This window comes from Lolium perenne, chromosome 1 (assembly GCF_019359855.2).
Source record: "Lolium perenne isolate Kyuss_39 chromosome 1, Kyuss_2.0, whole genome shotgun sequence".
Lineage (NCBI taxonomy): Eukaryota > Viridiplantae > Streptophyta > Magnoliopsida > Poales > Poaceae > Lolium > Lolium perenne.
Window position 1 is genome coordinate 25,996,610 of NC_067244.2, and position 19,980 is coordinate 26,016,589.

Sequence of the window (19,980 nt, forward strand, 5' to 3'; positions counted from 1 at the left end):
ACGGGATTTTCGAATGGATGTGGCGGGATGATTTGGCGCGCGGCCGAAATTTTCAGTTTCAAGCTACGAGCAGAACGACAAAAAGAATGTTCTTCCCCAGGGAGCTCTCATTTCTTCCTCTTCTCTTTCTCTCTCGAGTCTCTCCCACTCCCCCGGCTCCTCTCCCCCTTCTCTCCGGCGGCCTCGCTGGCCGGAGACGAGGCCGACTTCTCTCTGTATATTGTACACCCTCCGAACTAAATTAATTGATTCAACTTTCCTTAGACGTGTATGTATCTAGAGTAAAAACATGTGTGGATACATCCATATTTAGATAAGCAAAGTTGAGTCAGCTAATTTGGATCCGAGGGAGTTAGTGTTGTTGTAAGCTTAGATCCAGTGTTTCCCATGAGCAGAATGGCGCAATGGAGTCGGGGATCTCGTCATCGGCTTCAGATCTGGCCTATGGTGAATCGGCGGATCTTGCCGGCCAAACCCGATCTGGTGCCATCAATGTGATGGCGCTAACGGTGAGGCTTGCTTTGGTCGGTGCTTCGAGATCCGGCCAATGGGGAAGTCAAGCTGCTAAAGTTCACAAGCTCGGGGCATACGACGGCGTCATCCGTCTTGCCCGTGCACATCTTGGCCTTTTAGCGGCCCTTCTCAGAGCCAATATGCCGTTGCTGAGGCCCTTCTTCTCCTTCGTCCTGGCGACTACCGGCGACACCGTCCCAAGTGGTGCGTCCCTGACGGAGTTGCCGGAAAGGATGCGGAGCAGAGATCGATGTGCGGTCGAGAAGGACTCGATTGATTTTCTTCTATATGTTTTGGGGTCCTTTTTGTAAAGTTGCAGGTTCTATTAGTTATTGTCTAGTACTTTTGGTCCTCTATGTAATTTTTTGGACTAGTTTCCATTGGCACTGATAAACTTGAATTTTGACAAGTTCACAGGGAAAAAAATTCCTTTGCACATATGGCCTATCATGTATAAACATTCTTGAGATTTAAACTATATGTAATGTGCCATGCATTAACCCTAAACCATATATATGTAACTAACCCTAGCTGATCAAACCCTACTTAATTAAAACAAATAACCCTAAACTATACGCATGCACTTTATGCGCAAAGGCGCGGGTGCCTCTAATAATGTGTGTGCGCACTCGATCGATGATCCTAAACCTTATACAACCACAAACCCTAATCCCTAATCCCTAAACCCTAAACACCCTAAACACTAAACCCTATACCCTAAACCCTAACCCTAACCCTAAACCCTAATTAAACCCTATATATAGGCCAACGACACTTAATTGTGCATCAAGCAGGCCAGGGGTGCCTCGCGGTCCTCTAATTAAATTAAATGTGCCATGCATTAACCCTAAACCATATATATGTAACTAACCATAGCTAATCAACCCTACTTAATGAAAACACATAACCCTAAAGTATACTAGCTATAACCCGATCTAATAAAAACATGCTCTATATATAGCAGCTAGCTAGCAAACCTTAGATTAACACCAATTAATATATACATGGCCTATATCGATCATGTTGTATAACATATCCCTGAGATTCATTAATTAATTATATAATTATCGTGATAAATTAATTAACTCCAATTTTGACAAGTTCTCTCGAATGAAAACACATTTGATTAAGTTGCCTCATAATATATATATAATTAGTGTGCATGCATGGCCTACCATGCATTCGTGCATATATTTTAATGTATATTTGAACATATTCTTGGGGATTTCAATCTCTCTCTCTCGATCATCTATATATCGTTGGTGGCCAAAAAACACACATATATATGCATGCAATTTATGCGTAAAGGCGCGGGAGCCTCTAATAATGTGTGTGCGCACTCGATCGATCATCCCTAAACCTTAAACAACCCTAAAACCTTAAATCTCTAATCCCTAATCCCTAAACCTAAACACCCTAAACACTAAACCCTAAACCCTAGACCCTAAACCCTAACCCTAACCCTAACCCTAACCCTAAACCCTAGCTAACCCTAAACCCTAATTAAACCCTATGTATAGGCCAACGACACTTAATTGTGCATCGAGCAGGCCAGGGGTGCCTCGCGGTCCTCTAATTAAATTAAATGTGCCATGCATTAACCCTAAACCATATATATGTAACTAACCCTAGCTAATCAACCCTACTTAATTAAAACACATAACCCTAAACTATACTAGCTAGCTATAACCCGATCTAATAAAAACATGCTCTATATATAGCAGCTAGCTAGCAAACCGTAGATTAACACCAATTAAAATATACATGGCCTATATCGATCATGTTGTATAACATATCCCTAAGATTCATTAATTAATTATATAATTATCATGATAAATTAATTAACTTGAATTTTGACAAGTTCTCTCGAATGAAAACACATTTGATTAAGTTGCCTCATAATATATATATAATTAGTGTGCAAGCATGGCCTACAATGCATTCATGCATATATTTTAATGTATATTTGAACATATTCTTGGGGATTTCAATCTCTCTCTCGATCATCTATATATCGTTGGTGGCCCAAAAAACACACATATATACGCATGCACTTTATGCGTAAAGGCGCGGGTGCCTCGATCTAATAATGTGTGTGCGCACTCGATCGATGATCCCTAAACCTTAAACAACCCTAAAACCCTAAATCCCTAATCCCTAATCCCTAAACCCTAAACACCCTAAACACTAAACCCTAGACCCTAGACCCTAAACCCTAAACCCTAACCCTAACCCTAACCATCTGCCCTAACTAACCCTAAACCCTAATTAAACCCTATGTATAGGCCAACGACACTTAATTGTGCATCGAGCAGCCCAGGGGTGCCTCGCGGTCCTCTAATTAAATTAATTAAATGCGCCATGCATTAACCCTAAACCATATATATGTAACTAACCCTAGCTAATCAACCCTACTTAATTAAAACACATAACCCTAAACTATACTAGATATAACCCGATCTAATAAAAACATGCTCTATATATAGCAGCTAGCTAGCAAACCGTAGATTAACACCAATTAAAATATACATGGCCTATATCGATCATGTTGTATAACATATCCCTGAGATTCATTAATTAATTATATAATTATCGTGATAAATTAATTAACTTGAATTTTGACAAGTTCTCTCGAATGAAAACACATTTGATTAAGTTGCCTCATAATATATATATAATTAGTGTGCATGCATGGCCTACAATGCATTCGTGCATATATTTTAATGTATATTTGAACATATATATTCTTGGGGATTTCAATCTCGATCTCTCTCTCTCGATCATCTATATATCGTTGGTGGCCCAAAAAACACACATATATACGCATGCACTTTATGCGTAAAGGCGCGCGCGGGCGCCTCTAATAATGTGTGTGCGCACTCGATCGATGATCCCAAAACCTTAAACAACCCCTAAAACCTTAAATCCCTAATCCCTAATAATCCCTAATCCCTAAACCCTAAACACCCTAAACACTAAACCCTAAACCCTAAACCCTAACCCTAACCCTAACCCTAACCCTAACCCTAAACCCTAGCTAACCCTAAACCCTAAACCCTAGACCCTAAACCCTAAACCCTAACCCTAACCCTAACCCTAACCCTAACCCTAAACCCTAGCTAACCCTAAAACCCTAATTAAACCCTATGTATAGGCCAACGACACTTAATTGTACGTGCATCGAGCAGGCCAGGGGGTGCCTCGCGGTCCTCTAATTAAATTAAATGTGCCATGCATTAACCCTAAACCATATATATGTAACTAACCCTAGCTAGATAATCAACCCTACTTAATTAAAACACATAACCCTAAACTATACTAGCTAGCTATAACCCGATCTAATAATAACATGCTCTATATGTAGCAGCTAGCTAGCAAACCGTAGATTAACACCAATTAAAATATACATGGCCTATATCGATCATGTTGTATAACATATCCCTGAGATTCATTAATTAATTATATAATTATCGTGATAAATTAATTAACTTGAATTTTGACAAGTTCTCTCGAATGAAAACACATTTGATTAAGTTGCCTCATAATATATATATAATTAGTGTGCATGCATGGCCTACAATGCATTCGTGCATATATTTTAATGTATATTTGAACATATATATTCTTGGGGATTTCAGTCTCTCTCTCTCTCTCTCGATCATCTATATATCGTTGGTGGCCCAAAAAACACACATATATACGCATGCACTTTATGCGTAAAGGCGCGGGTGCCTCTAATAATGTGTGTGCGCACTCGATCGATGATCCCTAAACCTTAAACAACCCCTAAAACCTTAAATCCCTAATCCCTAATAATCCCTAATCCCTAAACCCTAAACACCCTAAACACTAAACCCTAAACCCTAGGCCCTAAACCCTAACCCTAACCCTAACCCTAACCCTAAACCCTAGCTAACCCTAAACCCTAAACCCTAGACCCTAAACCACCCTAGACCCTAAACCCTAACCCTAACCCTAACCCTAAACCCTAGCTAACCCTAAACCCTAATTAAACCCTATGTATAGGCCAACGACACTTAATTGTACGTGCATCGAGCAGGCCAGGGGGTGCCTCGCGGTCCTCTAATTAAATTAAATGTGCCATGCATCAACCCTAAACCATATATATGTAACTAACCCTAGCTAATCAACCCTACTTAATTAAAACACATAACCCTAAACTGTACTAGCTAGCTATAACCCGATCTAATAAAAACATGCTCTATATATAGCAGCTAGCTAGCAAACCGTAGATTAACACCAATTAAAATATACATGGCCTATATCAATTTTAATATATATTTGAACATATTCTAGGGATTTCAATCTCTCTCTCTCGATCATCTATATATCGTTGTTGGTGGCAAAAAACACACACGTACATATATACGCATGCACTTTATGCGCAAAGGTGCGGGGTGCCTCTAATAATGTGTGTGCGCACTCGATCGATGATCCCTAAACCTTAAACAACCCTAAAACTCCCCTAAACCCTAAACACCCTAAACACTAAACCCTAGACCCTAAACACCCTAAACACTAAACCCTAAACCCTAGACCCTAAACACCGTAAACACTAAACCCTAAACCCTAAACCCTAAACACCCTAAACACTAATTAAACCCTAAACCCTAGACCCTAAACACCCTAAACTAAACCCTAGACCCTAGCTAAACACCCTAAACCCTAAACCCTAAACCCTAGCTAACCCTAAACCCTAATTAAACCCTATATATAGGCCAACGACACTTAATTGTGCATCAAGCAGGCCAGGGGTGCCTAGCTCGCGGTCCTCTAGTTAAATTAAATGTGCCATGCATTAACCCTAAACCATATATATAACTAACCCCTAGCTAATCAAACCCTAGTTCATTAAAACACATAACCCTAAACTATACTAGCTAGCTATAACCCGATCTAATAAAAACATGCTCGATCTATATATAGCAGCTAGCTAGCAAATTAAACGGTAGATTAACACCAATTAATATATACGACATGGCCTATATCGATCATATGTTGTATAACATCTCCCAGAGATTCATTAATTAATTATATAATTATCGATGATAAATTAATTAACTTGAATTTTGACAAGTTCTCTCGAATGAAAACACATTTGATTAAGTTTCCTCATAATATATATATAATTGGTGTGCATGCATGGCCTACCATGCATGCATTCGTGCATATATTTTAATATATATTTGAACATATTCTTGGGGATTTCAATCTCTCTCTCTCTCGATCATCTATATATCGTTGTTGGCCAAAAAAACACACACATATACACATGCACTTTATGCGCAAAGGCGCGTGTGCCTCTAATAATGTGTGTGTGCGCACTCGATCGATGATCCATAAACCTTAAACCCTAATTAAATAAACCCTAATCCCTAATCCCTAAACCCCTAAACACCATAAACATTAAACCCTAGACCCTAGACCCTAAACCCTAACCTCCTAACCCTAAACCCTAAACCCTAATTAAACCCTATATATAGGCCAATGACACTTAATTGTGCATCAAGCAGGCCAGGGGTGCCTTAGCTCGCGGTCCTCTAATTAAATTAAATGTGCCATGCATATATATATATATGTGTTTAATTTGGGGATTTCAATCGCTCTCTCGTATGTAGATCTCTCTCTACCTCTCTCTCTCTGTCTCTCTCTCTCTCTCGTTAATTGGTGGCCAACAACACACACATGCATTTTGTGCGCAAAGGATGCGCCTCTAATAATGTGTCTTGTGATCAAATCAATCTAGTTTTGATTAATCATAGCACACAAATAAAGAAGTTGTATTTGAATCCACACAACCTAATCTAAAACACATAACCCCTAACATGGCCTAATTAATTAACCCCTTCTCTCTACCTAATTAGTGGAAATTGCACAAAATCAAAAGGGGTCCCTCACTAATTGTGCATATCTGCTAGATTGTGATAAACTTTTGCCCCATATATATTTGGTGGATGGGTGCATCTTGGCATGTAAAACAATTAGTGTTTGCAAATGGCGTTGTCAAAATTTATGTACAAATGATTTCTTTCCATCCAAAGTGCATAAAATGGGAGTTTTAATGAAGAAAGTACAAATAAAACAGCTCAACATGCTTCCACACCCCGATTTCCACATGAAGTAGAGCATATTTAAAGGATAATTCCAGAGTTTTACTATTTTTCAAGCAACTTTGCTAATTTTCCCCCGCTCACATGACTTTATGTCGATTTAACGAAAATATGGCGAATTTAAACTACATGGGCGGGATAGTTTGAATTGTGCGCGCGGCAAAGGGAACCGCCTATTCCTCAACCTTGTGCATGGCAAATTACACACGCAACTCCATTAAACGCCACCTACCGACCTTAATTATCACCCCGGCGGCCCGGCCGCATGACCCCTGATGTCTACGCCCCCTCCTTTTCCTGTAGACAGTGTTGGGCCTCCAAGAGCAGAGGTTTGTAGAACAGCAGCAAGTTTTCCCTTAAGTGGATCACCCAAGGTTTATCGAACTCAGGGAGGAAGAGGTCAAAGATATCCCTCTCATGCAACCCTGCAACCACAAAGCAAGAAGTCTCTTGTGTCCCCAACACACCTAATAGGTGCACTAGTTCAGCGAAGAGATAGTGAAATACAGGTGGTATGAATATATATGAGCAGTAGCAACAACACCAGAAAAGTGCTTTGCCCAGGACAGTAAACAAGCAGTAGTAACGCAGCAGTAGTAACACAGTAAAACAGTAAACAAGCAGCGATAGCAATATTTAGGAACAAGGCCTAGGGATCATACTTTCACTAGTGGACACTCTCAACATTGATCACATAACAGAATAGATAAATGCATACTCTACACTCTTGTTGGATGATGAACACCATTGCGTAGGATTACACGAACCCTCAATGCCGGAGTTAACAAGCTCCACAATTCAATGTTCATATTTAAATAACCTTAGAGTGCATGATAGATCAACACAACCAAACCAAGTACTAACATAGCATGCACACCGTAACCTTCACACTATGAAAGGAGGAATAGATCGCATCAATACCATCATAGTAATAGTTAACTTCATAATCTACAAGAGATCACAATCATAGCATAAACCAAGTACTTCATGATGCACACACTGCCAACATTACATCATGGAGGAGGAATAGACTACTTTAATAACATCACTAGAGTAGCACATAGATGAATTGTGATACAAAACTCATATGAATCTCAATCATGTAAGGCAGCTCATGAGATCATTGTATTGAAGTACATAGGAGAGAGATTAACCACATAGCTACCGGTACAGCCCCGAGCCTCGACGGAGAACTACTCCCTCCTCATGGGAGACAGCAGCGGTGATGAAGATGGCGGTGGTGTCGATGGAGAAGCCTTCCGGGGGCACTTCCCCGTCCCGGCGGCGTGCCGGAACAGAGACTCCTGTCCCCCAGATCTTGGCTTCGCGATGGCGGCGGCTCTGGAAGGTTTCTCGTACCGTGGCTTTTCCGTATCGAGGTTTTAGGTCCAGGGGCTTTATATAGGCGAAGAGGCGGCGTCAGAAGGTCAACGGGGCGACGACACTATAGGGGGGCGCGGGCCCCCCTTGGCCGCGCCGGCCTAGGGTTTGGTGGCCCTGTGCCCCCTCTCTGGCGGTTCTCGTGTGTTCTGGATGCTTCCGGGCAAAATAGGAACCTGGGCGTTGATTTCGTCCAATTCCGAGAATATTTCTTTACTAGGATTTCTGAAACCAAAAACAGCAGAAAACAGCAACTGGCACTTCGGCATCTTGTTAATAGGTTAGTTCCAGAAAATGCACGAATATGACATAAAGTGTGCATAAAACATGTAGATATCATCAATAAGGTGGCATGGAACATAAGAAATTATCGATACGTCGGAGACGTATCAGCATCCCCAAGCTTAGTTTCTGCTCGTCCCGAGCAGGTAAACGATAAACAAAGATAATTTCTGGAGTGACATGCCATCATAACCTTGATCATACTATTTGTAAAGCATATGTAGTGAATGCAGCGATCAAAACAATGTAAATGACATGAGTAAACAAGTGAATCATATAGCAAAGACTTTTCATGAATAGTACTTCAAGACAAGCATCAATGAGTCTTGCATAAGAGTTAACTCATAAAGCAATAATTCAAAGTAAAGCATTGAAGCAACACATAGGAAGATTAAGTTTCAGCGGTTGCTTTCAACTTGTAACATGCATATCTCATGGATATTGTCAACATAGAGTAATATAATAAGTGCAATATGCAAATATGTAGGAATCAATGCACAGTTCACACAAGTGTTTGCTTCTTGAGATGGAGAGAAATAGGTGAACTGACTCAACATAAAAGTAAAAGAATGGTCCTTCAAAGAGGAAAGCATCGATTGCTATATTTGTGCTAGAGCTTTTATTTTGAAAACATGAAACAATTTTGTCAACGGTAGTAATAAAGCATATGAGTTATGTAAATTATATCTTACAAGTTGCAAGCCTCATGCATAGTATACTAATAGTGCCCGCACCTTGTCCTAATTAGCTTGGACTACCGGATCATCGCAATACACATGCTTTAACCAAGTGTCACAATGGGGTACCTCTATGCTGCCTGTACAAAGGTCTAAGGAGAAAGCTCGCATTGGATTTCTCGCTATTGATTATTCTCAACTTAGACATCCATACCGGGACAACATAGACAACAGATAATGGACTCCTCTTTTATGCATAAGCATGTAGCAACAATTATTTTTCTCATACGAGATTGAGGATATATGTCCAAAACTGAAACTTCCACCATGGATCATGGCTTTAGTTAGCGGCCCAATGTTCTTCTCTAACAATATGCATGCTCCAACCATAAGGTGGTAGATCGCTCTTACTTCAGACAAGACGAACATGCATAGCAACTCACATGATATTCAACAAAGAGTAGTTGATGGCGTCCCCAGGAACATGGTTATCGCACAACGAGCAACTTAATAAGAGATAAAGTGCATATGTACATATTCAATACCACAATAGTTTTTAGGCTATTTGTCCCATGAGCTATATATTGTAAAGGTGAAGAATGGAAATTTAAAGGTAGCACTCAAGCAATTTACTTTGGAATGGCGGAGAAATACCATGTAGTAGGTAGGTATGGTGGACACAAATGGCATAGTGGTTGGCTCAAGTATTTGGATGCATGAGAAGTATTTCCTCTCGATACAAGTTTTAGGCTAGCAAGGTTATTTGAAACAAACACAAGGATGAACCGGTGCAGCAAAGCTCACATAAAAGACATATTGAAAACATTATAAGACTCTACACCGTCTTCCTTGTTATTCAAACTCAATACTAGAAATTATCTAGACTTTAGAGAGACCAAATATGCAAACCAAATTTTAGCAAGCTCTATGTATTTCTTCATTAATGGGTGCAAAGTATATGATGCAAGAGCTTAAACATGAGCACAACAATTGCCAAGTATCACATTACCCAAGACATTAATAGCAAATACTACATGTATCATTTTCCAATTCCAACCATATAACAATTTAACGAAGAAGAAACTTCGCCATGAATACTATGAGTAGAAACTAAGGACATACTTGTCCATATGCAACAGCGGAGCGTGTCTCTCTCCCAAACAATGAATGCTAGGATCCATTTTATTCAAACAAAACAAAAACAAAAACAAACCGACGCTCCAAGCAAAGCACATAAGATGTGACGGAATAAAAATATAGTTTCAGGGGAGGAACCTGATAATGTTGTCGATGAAGAAGGGGATGCCTTGGGCATCCCCAAGCTTAGATGCTTGAGTCTTCTTGAAATATGCAGGGATGAACCACCGGGGCATCCCCAAGCTTAGACTTTTCACTCTTCTTGATCATAGTATATCATCCTCCTCTCTTGACCCTTGAAAACTTCCTCCACACCAAACTCGAAACAAACTCATTAGAGGGTTAGTGCATAATCAAAAACTCACATGTTCAGAGGTGACACAATCATTCTTAACACTTCTGGACATTGCTCAAAGCTACTGGACATTAATGGATCAAAGAAATTCATCCAACATAGCAAAAGAGGCAATGCGAAATAAAAGGCAGAATCGTAAAGACGAATTTTAAAAGGGCACCAGACTTGCTTAAATGAAAATGCTCAAATTGAATGAAAGTTGCGTACATATCTGAGGATCACTCACGTAAATTGGCTTAATTTTCTGAGTTACCTACAGAGAATTTTGCCCAGATTCGTGACAGCAAAGAAATCTGTTTCTGCGCAGTAATCCAAATCTAGTATGAACTTTTCTATCAACGACTTTACTTGGCACAACAAAAAACTAAACTAAGATAAGGAGAGGTTGCTACAATAGTAAACAACTTCCAAGACATAAAAAAAAACAAAGTACTGTAGCAAAATAACACATGGGTTATCTCCCAAGAAGTTCTTTCTTTATAGCCATTAAGATGGGCTCAGCAGTTTTAATGATGCACTCATAAGAAATAGTAGTTGAAGCGAAAGAGAGCATCCAGAGGCAAATTCAAAACACATTTAAGTCTAACATGCTTCCTATGAAAAGGAATCTTGTAAATAAACAAGTTCAAGAAACATAATGCAACAAGCATAGAAAAACTAGACAAGCTTAACTTCAAGATTTTAAGCATATAGAGAGGTGTTTTAGTAACATGAAAATTTCTACAACCATATTTTCCTCTCTCATAATAATGTCCAGTAGCATCATGAGCAAACTCAACAATATAACTATCACATAAAGCATTCTTATCATGAGTCTCATGCATAAAATTATTACTCTCAACATAAGCATAATCAATTTTATTAGTTGTAGTGGGAGCAAATTCAACAAAGTAGCTATCATTATTATTCTCATCATCAAATATAGGAGGCATATTGTAATCATAATCAAATTTATCCTCCATAACAGGCGGCACCAAAAGACTACTATCATTATAATCATCATAAATAGGAGGCAAAGTATCATCAAAGTAAATTTTCTCCTCAATTCTTGGGGGACTAAAAAGATCAAGCTCATCAAAACCAGCTTCCCCAAGCTTAGAATTTTCCATAGCATTAGCAACAATAGTGTTCAAAGCATTCATATTAATAACATTCCCATTAGCATGCATATAAAGTTCCATGGGTTTTTTAATTCTCTCTTCAAACACATTATGTCCTAATTCAAGATAAAGTTCATAAAGATCTCTCATATTTTTGTTGTTTTCCATTATGCCTTACTAGTGTAAACAAGAAACAAAAAGATGCAATTGCAGGATCTAAAGGAAATAGCTTCGAGTACTTACAACGGTGAAAATAGCTTAGTAGCCGAGATCCGGAGTGTGAGTACCTTTTACCTTTCCTCCCCGGCAACGGCCCCAGAAAATAGCTTGATGTCTACGCCCCCTCCTTTTCCTGTAGACAGTGTTGGGCCTCCAAGAGCAGAGGTTTGTAGAACAGCAGCAAGTTTTCCCTTAAGTGGATCACCCAAGGTTTATCAAACTCAGGGAGGAAGAGGTCAAAGATATCCCTCTCATGCAACCCTGCAACCACAAAGCAAGAAGTCTCTTGTGTCCCCAACACACCTAATAGGTGCACTAGTTCAGCGAAGAGATAGTGAAATACAGGTGGTATGAATATATATGAGCAGTAGCAACAACACCAGAAAAGTGCTTTGCCCAGGACAGTAAACAAGCAGTAGTAACGCAGCAGTAGTAACACAGTAAAACAGTAAACAAGCAGCGATAGCAGTATTTAGGAACAAGGCCTAGGGATCATACTTTCACTAGTGGACACTCTCAACATTGATCACATAACAGAATAGATAAATGCATACTCTACACTCTTGTTGGATGATGAACACCATTGCGTAGGATTACACGAACCCTCAATGCCAGAGTTAACAAGCTCCACAATTCAATGATCATATTTAAATAACCTTAGAGTGCATGATAGATCAACACAACCAAACCAAGTACTAACATAGCATGCACACCGTAACCTTCACACTATGAAAGGAGGAATAGATCGCATCAATACCATCATAGTAATAGTTAACTTCATATTCTACAAGAGATCACAATCATAGCATAAACCAAGTACTTCATGATGCACACACTGCCAACATTACATCATGGAGGAGGAATAGACTACTTTAATAACATCACTAGAGTAGCACATAGATGAATTGTGATACAAAACTCATATGAATCTCAATCATGTAAGGCAGCTCATGAGATCATTGTATTGAAGTACATAGGAGAGAGATTAACCACATAGCTACCGGTACAGCCCCGAGCCTCGACGGAGAACTACTCCCTCCTCATGGGAGACAGCAGCGGTGATGAAGATGGCGGTGGTGTCGATGGAGAAGCCTTCCGGGGGCACTTCCCCGTCCCGGCGGCGTGCCGGAATAGAGACTCCTGTCCCCCAGATCTTGGATTCGCGATGGCGGCGGCTCTGGAAGGTTTCTCGTACCGTGGCTTTTCCGTATCGAGGTTTTAGGTCCAGGGGCTTTATATAGGCGAAGAGGCGGCGTCAGAAGGTCAACGGGGCGACGACACTATAGGGGGGCGCAGGCCCCCCCTTGGCCGCGCCGGCCTAGGGTTTGGTGGCCCTGTGCCCCCTCTCTGGCGGTTCTCGTGTGTTCTGGATGCTTCCGGGCAAAATAGGAACCTGGGCGTTGATTTCGTCCAATTCCGAGAATATTTCTTTACTAGGATTTCTGAAACCAAAAACAGCAGAAAACAGCAACTGGCACTTCGGCATCTTGTTAATAGGTTAGTTCCAGAAAATGCACGAATATGACATAAAGTGTGCATAAAACATGTAGATATCATCAATAAGGTGGCATGGAACATAAGAAATTATCGATACGTCGGAGACGTATCAACCCCCCACCCACCCCTACACAACTTATCCCCGTCCGTGCGAAGAGCTTCCCCTCCCCGTCCCGTCCGTGCGAAGAAGAAGCTTCCCCTCCCCGTCGTTCTTCTCGAGACGCACCGGCGGTCAAGTTGATCCACGGTAGGGCTGCTATCTCTAGCTCAATCATGTATCGGGCAAGACGGCCTAACGATTTATATTTTCTTGATGCTGCTAAAAAAATTCGTCAGTATGCTCGAACTAATTGGCACTTTATAGTTTTCCGCTCGATTTGTCATCGATCAATTTGTTCATTTGCGTGGGCATATAGAGTCAGTTCTGCACTCGATCCGTTAATTTGCTGAAATGCCATGGCAGAGTTTTGTACACGATCTGTTTGCTAAAATGTCGATGGGCATTTTTTGTTTTGTACTCGACATGATTGCTGAAATGCATAATCATGTAGTATAGTTTTGTACTCGATGGATATACATTTCCTACTTCGCCTTAAATTAATCACCAACCACTGTATCTCATAATTAAACAGATGGACAGAACTTGGATACTGCATGGACACTTATGTTCCCCTTCATATATAAATGGTGTTCAACCCTTTATGGGGTTTATTAGAGCTCATGAAGGTCACAACCTGGACGTGTATTGCCCGCACTGCACATGTATGAATGGTGAGAAGAGGCCTCACCCTGTAGTGGCAGATCATTTACACATTTTTGGGATGGACCGCACATATGTTAGGCGGGTTTAGCATGGTGAACCATATAATGATCCTTTAGCAGGAGAAGCAGATCTTGCTCACACTGTATGTGTGCTGGCATATGTAGTTAATTATTTATATTGATGCTGCCGCTGTTTCAATCAATAGTTTGTATTGTTGTGCAAGGTTCTGTACTCAAATTTAACTTGTTGCAGATGGATGGACGGGAAGGAGAGAAAAAGCGCTTGCTCCAGGAAACGGGTTTCAGCTCTGGGACATGTGTTGTGCCAGATGAGAAGGTAAATATGTAAAACGGCATTTGTTCAGGTTGCATCCCTTAGATGTTTGTCTAATCGGTTGATGTACTAATTGCAGAAGCATAGAGTTGAAGAGGTCTCTCAGTTTGATGGGAGATTTGAAGATGAATCTCAGTTTGATGCACCTGTGGATGGTACTGATGACAAGCCTTTCATAGACGAAGGTCCTGCACCTGAGATTATCCAGCCTACAGAAGGAGACCGTGGACCGAGTACACAGCTTTGCGTTGAAGTGGATGCACGCCCAGAGATCATCAGGGGCGTCCGGGTAGTCTCAAGACCACCCAGCCCTGATGCACCTGTGGATGGTACTGATGACGAGCCTCTCATAGACGAAGGTCCTGCACCTGAGATTATCCAGCCTACAGAAGGAGGCCGTGGACCGAGTACACAACTTTGCGTTGAAGAGGATGCACACCCGGAGATCATCGGGGCGTCCCGGTAGTCTCGGGACCACCCAGCCACGATGCAAAATGTTGAGCTACTTTATGATTCGTACTCTTATGTTCTGGTGCTGTAGTATGTTATGATTTGTACGCCTTTGGCGCTAGATTAAGCATTCAGTGGATGATCGTGTTGCAAAATTCGACACCCACACAATCAGTTCATCGTATGAGTAGTAGCACAATTACTTCTACAGCGATTCCTGCCAGTGCATTAGTTGGTAGCATGAAACACTTGCAGGTACTCCCCTCTGATTCATATTAATTGACTCAATTCTATCTAGATATGGATGTATCTAGATGCATTTGTTAACTAGACTAACAAACTTGAGTCAGTTAATATGAATCCGTGTAAACCGCCCAGTCCTCGAGCAGCTAGTTTATTGACTCTGGACTCCAAGCCTCTCGCGGCAAGCCATCGACGAAGCTTTGACCAGATCTTGGCCCACAATTTTTTGTGTGTGGCGAATAGCAAAGCTTTGACCAGTTCCTCTCGGGATGCAGCACGCCGGTGAGCTTGCACGGTTGCCATGAGCACTTTCCGGCGGAACTTCCTCTTCAGCGCCCTCAAGCCGCTGCTGCGAGACAGCACGCAGTGCCTCGAGGTGGACGGAATTCTGGATCTCAGGGCGGGGGGTCCGCATCATCCGGGAATGATCTCCAGCGGGTTAACGAGGACATGCATGGCGGCCAGGGGATTTGTTTTTTTTTTGGTTTGAGCTTGGGATTTGGGGTTTTTTCGGATAGGGGAGGAGGAACCGAGGAAGAGGAAGGAACAGCCACGTGCTTGGCGCGTGGCGGTGTGCTTGAATTTCGAATTTTTGTGAAATGTTTCATTTCCCTGCTACAATTCGGGGGTTTCTTGACGCGCCAATGCGTCCCGCCGGGCAGCTTCAAGTGAATTTGGGGTGCCACGCTATGGGCCCTAGTTTCAGTGAGACATGTAATGACTAGTCACATCAGTAAGTTCACTGTGTAATAAAATATGTTACCCCTCCCCTTTATGTAGCACCCCTTCTCTCCCGATCGAGTGCCGATTGCCGACGGATGCAAGCCGCTAGCTCGATCCCCTCCTTTCGCCTCCACCGTCCAGGCATCCAGCTTGGAGGGGCAAGCTGCATCTAGACCAAGCGGATTAGGTAGGACTAGTAATGTTCTTTCCTTTCTCGAGATCGGTTCTTTTTTCCTCTCCTCGATATCTTGCGCATCTCTTTCCTATTACGGGCGAAGGGGTGTCTTTACGGTCACCCTCGAGCTGGGAGTGATTGATGGGGGTGGGGGCGGGGGCTACCTTTGCTTGGATTGGGGTGTTCTTCCTTTATTTGTCGACATTTGCAACCTTTGTAGTTTCTGCTTGATCCTCACCGTATCTTTTGTCGGCTTGTACGGGAAAGGTAAGACCTCGGCGGTGGGGGCAATGGAGCGTAAGGCCACCACGCATGTGGGCGGTTGGCTGAGCCTGAGCTGCGTCCCGGCCCCGCGGCGGTACTCCGTTTGCTTATCCACTCTTTACCTTTTAAGTGTCTCTCTGCATCCTCAATCTGTTCCTGTTACGGAATATGCTTAAAGTAGCACATGTCTTCAGGTGTTTGTGCGTAAAGCCTCTGTGACACCATGCTCTATATTCTCTGTATCAGGTTGGTACCTCCGGGTTCCGTCTTGAGGCTATGGGGAACGAGAATAGCGCCCCACTGCTGCGGGAGCATGGCCCGATCTGCAGCACAAGAAGCGAAATGCCACTTTGCCGAGCTGGGCAGGGACCGCCAGGGGGTAATTTTTTTAACCAACTTACCATGATGTAGTACGAATCGATACTCCCTCAAATCCAAATTAATTGACTCAACTATACGTAGATACGGATGTATCTAGATGTGTTTTAGCTCTAGATACTATCGCCTCCATCCCAAAGCTTTGGGCTTATATTATTTTTAGAAAGTCAAACTATACCATGTTTGACTAAGCTTTTACCAAAAATCAGTAACATGCAAAATACAAAATTAATATCATTAAATAGATAATAAAATATATTTTCCTACGGTATCTACACGGTATTATATTTGTTGATAGAATGTTCTAAAATTTTGGTCAAACATAGCTTGTTTTGATTTCTCAAAAATAAATAAGGCTTAAGCTTTTGGATGGTGGTAGTACCTTCATCTCGAGACAACGCTGAGTTAACTAGTTTTTTGTCTGTCCATAGCTAGTGTTCACGCTGCAAAAGGCTAAGAGCATCCACTATATGCATCGGTCTATCTCATACGGTAATTCAATATCAACTGCTTTGAGGTCTGCCTTTTGTTTTGCTATTCATATGCACTGAAACTTTAGGGCCTTTACTCAAAAGGAAGATCAAAATTGCGGCTGATCGGGCTGCCGGTATGTTGATGCCGCCCCCATCTTCTAAATGCCTCTACAAGCACAAGGCCACGCGCCGGCTGGGTGGTGATCTTTTAATGAATATGGTATATTTTCTTAATCCACAAAACATGCCTTGATTTTTCTCTGTTTATTGTCGGTTTTTTCTATGCTTGCAAAAAGTTTACAACAACAACAACAACAACCAAGCCTTTCAGTCCCAAACAAGTTGGGGTAGGCTAGAGTTGAAACCCATAAGATCTCGAAGCCAAAAGTTTAGAAACACCAAATTCGTTTGCTTACAATCATCATACGGTAATGTTCATCTACTCCAGTTCCCTAACCCAACAAAAAATGATGTTAATTACGATTTTTAGATTAAAAGAGCACCATTAGGCGCTGTTAATTACGACTTTGAGATTAAAATGTCATTTGCAATTGTTAATTACAATTTTGAGACAAATGGTTAGTTTAACCTCGATCTCTTCTGCTCTCCATTTATCCCAACCGAACAAAAATTTAACCATTCCATTCCTACGAAATGGAACCATTCCATTCCATTCCACGCTGTTTGAACCGAACACACCCTTGCATTGTTGTGAACTGTTGTCCATACACGGCCATACCCTTCCACTTACATCCAGCACTATATGCATCGGTCTGTCTCGAGTCATTCAATATCACTGCTGAGATCTGTTCCCATTCTTATGCGAAGCTGAAGCTGCTGCGCCTTTACTCAAGTGGATGCAAAATGAGGCTAATGAGGCTGCTTTGTGAGGACGATGGTGCCGGCACCATCTTAGAAAACCTCTACAAGCACGAGGCCATGGGCCGGTGGGTGGTGACCTTTTAATGAATCTGGTATATTTTCTTAATCCACATACATGATTTCATTATTATCTGTTTAATTCTTGTTGGCTTTGTCTAATGCTTACCAAAAGTTCAGAAACACTGTGTTTGCTTACAATCATCATACACTAATTTTTCACTTTTCAATCTGTCTCATCCAGTATATAAACTGTTGATTTCCATTGGCTTCTTTTGTAATCATTTGCATTGTTGTCAACTGTTCTCTATGCACAACCCTATTCTTCCACTTACACCCGCACTATTTGCATTAGTCTATCTCATAGATTTATTAAATATCAATGATGAGTTCTGTTGCTATTCATATGCGGGATGAAACTTACGTGCCTCTACTCAAATGGATAAAAAATGATCCTGATGAGGCTGCTTTGTGAAGACGATGGTGCCGCCACCATCTTCTGAAAACCTCCTTAAGCACAAGGCCACGGGCAGTTGGGTGGTACCCTTTTCGATAGCAGGTATATTTTCTTAATCCTCATACATGATTTGATTTTTGTCTGTTTATTGCCGGCTTTGTCTAATGCTTACCAATAGTTCAGAAACACACACACCTATTCTTACACTTACATCCAGCACTATATGCATCGGTGTCTCATAGATTCATTTTATATATCACTGCTTTGATGTACATTTGCTCTTCAATTTTCATATGCAGATTGAAACTGCTAACCCTTCATTGGTCAAAAGGATTGCAAGCTGCTGCTGATGAGGCATCTGCGAGAGGCTGCCACCAAGTTCTTGTCGGCCCCACCTTACGGATGCTTATATAAGCTCAAGTCCAAGGACCAGCCGGGCCGTAACCATCCAAGGGTTCGGGTATATTTTCTTAAGCCACATATACATGCCATGATTTATGTACGATATTATCACCGGCTCTGTCTAATGCTTTTTGGAATTCGGAAACACCAAATTAGCATGCTTATATTCATCATACACTAATTTTTCACTGTTCAGGTTTGTAACATAGTGTTATGCACTCGCTTGTCAACATTTGCATTGCTCTGAACTATGCACTTTACACAACCTAATTCTTCCACTTACATTCAGCGCTACGCACCGGTAGTACCTCCCATGTTTCCTTCACCATCCCGATGCCGAGCTTGCGGGAATATGGCGGGCCCATGTACATACCCCGCATATAACACCTCCTATGGCTCTATCTACCTTTCTAGTAGCTCCTTCACGAGTTACGGGTATGTATTCTCGGTGGTTTAGCATGAATTGGCATATAGTAAAGTCTTGTTTTTAGTCTTCCTGCTTCTTACATTAGTATCAATTTTCACATACAGATTGTACCTTGTGAACTTCGTCCAATGATTAACCAGATGTGTCCGCATGAAGGGTCTTTCACTATGCATGGCAATGGCAAATTGATGAACACCTACACGGTCTATGAGGTGTATGTCTACAAGGCATGAGCCATCACATATTTGTATGGACATGATTGGAGAAAGTTTGCTTTTGACTACGGTGCGAAGAAGGGCGACGAGCTGAGGATCGAAACTCAAACGGGCAGATATACGTAGCGCTTACGAGTTGGAGACACTTCCAAATATATAATATGTAACTTTTTTCTACTCATATCTTTTGATAAGCTGTTACGACGGTTGTTCTAAACCATTCCCTCTGTTCTAGCTTGCTGGGTTTAACATTATCAAATCTGCAGATCACCTGATGGAACAGGAGCGGATGGCACAAAGGGCAACCACACCGGCACCGGCACCGGCTTCCCACTCTCTGCATCGGCACCGGTTCTGTGCCAGCTCCGTTCTTGCATCTACCCAGCAGTCCCCTACATCAGCATTGGTTCTGTAGAGGCCCCATATACTACACCGCCCGACGGGCTCTGCATCAGACCTTTGGTTCCTCTAGCTGCACCGTTCTTGCACATGCCCAACAGTCTCTGC